The following is a 7,165-nucleotide window of genomic DNA, read 5'->3' on the forward strand; positions in this document are numbered from 1 at the left end:
ACAAAGCAGATGGCGGTGGCAGATGGCCCCTAATGTCGAAGGAGGTAAGACTTGGTGGCTTGGAGGAGAAGGTTACCCAGTCCTCCAAGCCTGCATCCCAGTCGGAAACAGAGGCCTACATCCCGGACTGGTCCCTGGTCTGCTAAGTGCTTAAAGGCTTTACAGGTCCAGTTGCTGGTGGTTCATCTATCAACCTCACCAGAAGTGCCGCTCACTTGAGTTGAAACATAAACAGGACCATAATGTGGAAAGACAAAGTCAGGTCACTTGAGGTCCTCATCGTGCCTGTTGTACCTTCTACTGAGACAGTTCTCGAGTCCCTGAATGCCTCAATTCCAGGACTCCTTGTCAAGTTTTTGTGTTGCACCTTGCCCTAGTTTAATTGCACATGTTGTGTATCCTACTGCTTGATTGAGGAGCTTTAAGCTTCTATAGAATCCTACATCCTTCATCCTGGACTTTCCCCAATCACCTATGAACTTCTTCAATGGACTTTTCCCCAAGCCACTATGGACTTTGTCCCATCCAAACCTGAACCTTGCCCCCTCATGGACTGTGTTCTTGCTATAGGACTACTGTTGGGGGAGGCGGAATGGATGATCCTGGATGGGTTGAAGGTGGGTGGACTGTGCCCATGGACTGGTTGGTCTGCGCTTGTATTGGCGTAAAGGCTTAAAGAACTGGGACTCTCTGTTCCAGGGTTCCAGCCTAGTGGAGCAATGGTCATGCTGACCGAAAAGAGGGGAGGACATCATTTATCGTGCAGGAGACATGAGCAGAGACTGTTGTTTATGTTTTATGTGGTGTGTATTTGTGTCTTCCAGGAGTTTGAATGGTCGAGGACGACCATTGTAAAAGAGGGGAAGAATATAAGAATGGTGAACAATTGCTGTCTTGTTTCTACATCTGAAGACACAAATCATGTTATTGTAGTGTAAAGTGAATAATCTCTTGCGTCTTTTGTAAATGTTGTGATATGTGAATTGTAATGTACTGAGATGCGTTGTAATGTGTTAGTGATGTTACGTAAGGTATAATGTATAGGACGAAAGGTTAAGCAACAGCTAAGCATTGGGACTAGCCCACCATGGGAGGGATCAAGGGACAGGGAAAGTGACAGTTCATTCTAAAAGATTCAGTGAAGACCTTGTGAGCAAGAGTGATGGACATGTAGTCGTTTGGGAGTGAAGGTTGCATGCAGTGGGTGGTTTGTGGCAACAAAGGAGAAGGAGAGGAGACGGAAGGCAAGATAGCGTGAACCTCAAGTGTTGACAGAGACATGGAGTGTGAACAGCGCTCCAAGCCTTCTCCAGACTTTGTTGCAGATTGATCTCAGTCTCATCTGTCCTCTGTTACTTTTTCCAGAACTTTGGGCAAAGTCTAATGTGGCCTTTCTATTTTTCAGACTGATTAATAGTTTGCACCTCATGGTGACCCCTCTGTATTTGCTTTTATATATATATATATACATATATATATATATATATATATATATATATATATATATATATATACATATATATACATACAGTGCCTACGAGTAGTATTCAACCCCCTGCAGATTTAGCAGGTTTACACATTTGGAATAACTTGGCATTGTGACATTTGGACTGTAGATCAACCTGGAAGTGTGAAATGCAGCAAAAAAGAATGTTATTTCTTATTTTTTTTTTTAAATTGTGAAAAGTTGATTCAGAGGCTCATTTATTATTCAACCCCTCAAACCATCAGAATTCTGTTTGGTTCCCCTAAAGTATTAAGAAGTATTTCAGGCACAAAGAACAATGAGCTTCACATGTTTGGATTAATTATCTTTTTCCAGCCTTTTCTGACTAATTAGGACCCTCCCCAAACTTGTGAACAGCACTCATACTTGGTCAACATGGGAAAGACAAAGGAGAATTCCAAGGCCATCAGAGACAAGATTGTGGAGGGTCACAAGGCTGTCAAGGGGTACAAAACCCTTTCCAAGGAGTTGGGCCCACCTGTCTCCACTGTTGGGAGCATCATCCGGAAGTGGAAGGCTTATGGAACTACTGTTAGCCTTCCACGTCCTGGACAGCCTTAGAAAGTTTCCACCCGTGCCGAGGCCAGGCTTGTCCGAAGAGTCAAGGCTAACCCAAGGACAACAAGGAAGGAGCTCCGGGAAGATCTCATGGCAGTGGGGACATTGGTTTCAGTCAATACCATAAGTAACGTACTCCACCGCAATGGTCTCCGTTCCAGACGAGCCCGTAAGGTACCTTTACTTTCAAAGCGTCATGTCAAGGCTCGTCTACAGATTGCTCATGATCACTTGGAGGACTCTGAGACAGACTGGTTCAAGGTTCTCTGGTCTGATAAGACCAAGATCGAGATCTTTGGTGGCAACCACACACGTGACGTTTGGAGACTGGATGGCACTGCATACGACCCCAAGAATACCATCCCTACAGTCAAGCATGGTGGTGGCAGCATCATGCTGTGGGGCTGTTTCTCAGCCAAGGGGCCTAGCCATCTGCTCCGCATCCATGGGAAGATGGATAACACGGCCTACCTGGAGATTTTGGCCAAGAACCTCCGCTGCTCCATCAAGGATCTTAAGATGGGTCGTCATTTCATCTTCCAACAAGACAACGACCCAAAGCACACAGCCAAGAAAACCAAGGCCTGGTTCAAGAGGGAAAAAATCAAGGTGTTGCAGTGGCCTAGTCAGTCTCCTGACCTTAACCCAATTGAAAACTTGTGGAAGGAGCTCAAGATTAAAGTCCACATGAGACACCCAAAGAACCTAGATAACTTGGAGAAGATCTGCATGGAGGAGTGGGCCAAGATAACTCCAGAGACCTGTGCCGGCCTGATCAGGTCTTATAAAAGACGATTATTAGCTGTAATTGCAAACAAGGGGTATTCCACAAAATATTAAACCTAGGGGTTGAATAATAATTGACCCACACTTTTATGTTGAAAATGTATTAAAATTTACCTGAGCAACATAACTTGTTGGTTTGTAAGATTTATGCATCTGTTAATAAATCCTGCTCTTGTTTGAAGTTTGCAGGCTCTAACTTATTTGCATCTTATCAAACCTGCTAAATCTGCAGGGGGTTGAATACTACTTGTAGGCACTGTATATATATACTAGCTGTAGTACCCGGGTTTTGCCCGGGATAGTAACTGTCTCTCTGTCTCTCTCCCAGTCTCTGTCTGTATGTCTCAGTCTGTCTGTCTCTCTGTCTGTCTGTGTGTTTATATCTCTGTCTGTTTCTATCTCTCTGTCTGTCTTTGTACCAGTCTGTCTGTCTCTCTATCTCTGTGTCTGTCTGTCTCTCTCTATCTCTGTGTCTGTCTCTATGTCTGTCTGTCTCTCTCTTTCCGCAGTCTGTCTCTTTCCCCGGTCTGTCTCGTTCTCCGGTCTGTCTCTTTCCCCATCTGTCTCTTTCCCCGTCTGTCTCCCCATCTCTTTTCCCGTCTCTTTCCCTGTCTGTCTGTCTCTTTCCAGGTCTGTCTCTTTCCCCGTCTGTCTCCCCGTCTTTTTTCCTGTCTCTTTCCCTGTCTGTCTTTTTCTATCTCTTTGTCTGTCTCTTTCCCCGTCTGTTTCTATCAAGGTCTGTCTCTTTCCCCATCTATCTTTGTCTGTCTATCTGGCTGTCTCCTCTTTCCCTGTCTGCCTTTCTCTTTCCCTGTCTGTCTGTCTCTTTCCAGGTCTGTCTCTTTCCATTACTGTCTCTTTCACCGTCTGTCTCTGTCTGTCTCTTTCACCGTCTGTTTGTCTGTTTCTGTCTCTTTCCCTGTCTGTCTGTCTCTCTTTCTTTCTCTATCCGTCTCCCCACCGACATCATATTACCCCAAACCAGTAGTTCGAGGCTCCATTTACTTTAATGGAGGCATGTTTTTTGGAGAGTAACTGTAAAGCGCGGGGTTAAATGTTCCTGTCAAAACATAGTCTACGACATTCCCTGAGTCACATGAGGCGTCTGTGCAAAATGTCGTGATTGTAAATGCGACAACGCGGATTCCTTTAGCGGACATACATATATACTGTACATACATACATACACTGAGCTTTATATATTAGATATATACATATTTATTTATTTATTTATATTTTATCACTGTCTCCTTTAAGAATAATCATTTCCTTTCTCCTTTCTTCTTATTTTTCCTTATGTCTTGAGATTCCGTCTGCTTTATTCATGCGTATCCCGTCATGCCTTCTTCATGTATCTCACGTCCATATGTTTGCATCAGAATAAAAATAATTATTAGACTGTTTTTTCACCTTCGTGTGATTTTTACGCCTCTTCTGTGTGTGAAGGGCTATAACGATTCTATTAAAAACCCGGATTTTTAACAGCCGAGTGTTTTTTTCTCCCGTGAATGTAATTTTCTCTGCCCGTTGTTAATTCCACTTGTCATAAACACGTTAAAATGCTTCTAATGTACTTGACAATGTCGCACGTTCCGATTTTCTTGTGTTGACAGTAAAGTGAAGTCATTTAGATAATCCAACGTTTCAAAGGGAGATGTAAAAATATAAACTATCAATTTATGTGGAATAATAATTTATGGAGTAAAACCACAAGAATTCTATTAAATAATACAGGAAAAAAAACCTCTCTGAATCAACCACAATTATATTATAAAGCTGTTTCGGAGCTGTATTTGTAAATATTCATTGCCCTGTCATTCTAGCCCTACCCTTAACTCTACGAGCTGCTCAGCCTCCGTCATGCCAATTAATGCCTATGCAGAGCGCAGCAGACAATGACAAACTGATCTTGACTCTTGTGTTCTGCATAAAAACAGGCAACAGTGACCCACATGACACTTGCCAGTGCCAGTCAATATAAAGAATTTTATACCTGGGTCAACTAAACCAGTGACTCCCCCCCCCCCCCCCACGCTACGACACTGGTCCAGCCAAGTTTTTTGCCAATATTGGAACCAGTACAAGAGATATTAGACTGTGGGAGGCATCAGATTTAGAAGGCTTGCCCCACCTTATAAAGTTATTATCTATTGAAAAGTCATAACCTGTTAAATGTTGAGGGTGTGGAATTAAGTCAAGGGCTGGGGGGAGGCTCCTGCTGCAGTCAGGTGTCTAACAGCTATATAGAAGACTGTAAGAAAGTAGAGAAGATTGTTACACACCTATCCGAGATCTAGGCTTTTTTTCGGGTGGCCCAGGGTGCTCTCATGTGATTGCCTGCCTAGGCCTATATAAGACTCACCAAGATATTAAGACTTTTAATGTTCCTGGGTTATGACTGCCTGTGGTTTCCAGTATCTCTGCCACCTGATTTCCAGTCTTCAGTACCTCTGCTGCCAGAATGCTGTCTGCCTGCAGATTCCCATACCTCTGCTACTAGTGTCCTGTTAGCCAGTGGTCTCCAGTATCTATGATACCTGCTTTCCAACTTCCAGAACCTCTGCTACCAGTCTCCTGTCTGCCTGCGGTTGCCTGTACCTCTGCTACCTGTTTCCTGGCCACCATACCTCTACTACTGGTCTCCTGTCTGCCTACGGCTTCTAGTACCTGCGCTATTTGATTTCCGGCTTTCAGTACCTGTCAGACTGCTGTCTGCCTGTAGATTCCCATACATCTGCTACCAGTCTGCTGTCTGCCTGCAGATTCCCATACATCTGCTACCAGTTTCCTGTCTGCCAGTGGTATGCATTATCTATGCTCCCTACTTTCTGACTTCTAGAACCTCTACTACCAGTCTCCTGTCTGCCTGAGACTTTAGTACCTCTGCTACTTGCTTTCTGGATTCCAGTATCTATGCTACTAGTCTGTTGTCTACCTGCAGCTTCCAGTACCTCTGGTATCAGTCTAATATCTGCCTGCAGATTACCATACCTCTGCTACCTGTTTCCTGTCTGCCAGTGGTCACCAGTATCTATGCTACCTTTTTCCTGACTTCCAGAATATCTATTACCAGGCTGCTGTCTGCCTGCAGTTTCCAGTTTCTCTGCTACTGGTCTCCTGTTTGCCTGCAACCTCTAGTACCTCTGCTACCTTCTTTCTGGCTTCCAGTACCCCTGCTACTAGTCTCCTGTTTGCCTGCAGCTTCCAGTACCCCTGCTACTAGTCTTCTGTCTGCCTGCAGATTCTAGTACCTCTGCTACAAGTCTTCTGTTGGTCTGCGTCTTCCAGTACCTTTGCTACCTACTTTTTGGCTTCCAAAACCTCTAATACCAGTCTCCTGTCTGTCTGCAGCTTCAATTACCTGTGCTACCAGTCTCTTATTGGTCTGCGACTTCCAATACCTCTGCTATCTACTTCCTGGCTTCTAGGACCTCTACTTCTGGTCTCCTGTCTGCCTGCAGCTTACCCGTGCTACCAGTCTCTTGTTGGTCTGCAGCTTCCAGTACCTCTGCTACCTATTTCCTAGCTTCTAGAACCTCTGCTTCTGGTCTCCTGTCTGCCTGCAGCTTATATTACCTCTGCTACCAGTCTCCTGTTAGTCTGTGGCTTCCAGGACCTTTGCTACCTACTTCCCGGATTCCCAGTCCTCTGTCTGTCTGCAGCTTCCATTACCTCTGCTATCCATTTCCCAGACCTTGGGCTTGAAGGACTAACCTCACCAGGTGAGCAAAAACAGAGAGGAACATGGCTGATCTCCTGAGAGACCTGGAGAAGATTTCTTAAAAATGTCTCGTTCCTTTAAGTTCAAGCCCCCTTTCTTCACTGCTAGGAAATCACCTCTGAAAAAACCTAGAATGAGCAAATTGATCCCAAATACATGAAAACTGTTTGGAATTTCCCCAAATACTTGGATTCTAATGAATCCAAAATATTTGGAGTTCGATTATCAAGAAATTCAAAACAATAGAATACCAGTCAGTCACCATTTTTCTGGATTTGATGGGCAGAGGAAGGAGTTAAGAAAACAATAAAATGTCATATTCGCCTCTCCTGACGCCTGTTCTCGGTGCCACAGCTCCTGTTGGTCCTTGGCTCGCAACCGGTTTTCTCTTCACCTTTTGCAGGCATTTCCGCCACTGACTGTGCCTTGATTACGTGGGAAAAATCCACAGAAGTGCACACATTTAATGGGGACGTTTTCCTCTTCGAGTCACCAAATAACAAGTAATGTTTCGGACGGGTGCCCCCATTACTGGAAAAGGTTAAGTAATGTAAGGTATTTATAAAGCTTGTGTGGGATTAAATCCTAAACTA

This window comes from Anomaloglossus baeobatrachus, chromosome 10, assembly GCF_048569485.1.
Source record: "Anomaloglossus baeobatrachus isolate aAnoBae1 chromosome 10, aAnoBae1.hap1, whole genome shotgun sequence".
Classification (NCBI taxonomy): Eukaryota; Metazoa; Chordata; class Amphibia; order Anura; family Aromobatidae; genus Anomaloglossus; species Anomaloglossus baeobatrachus.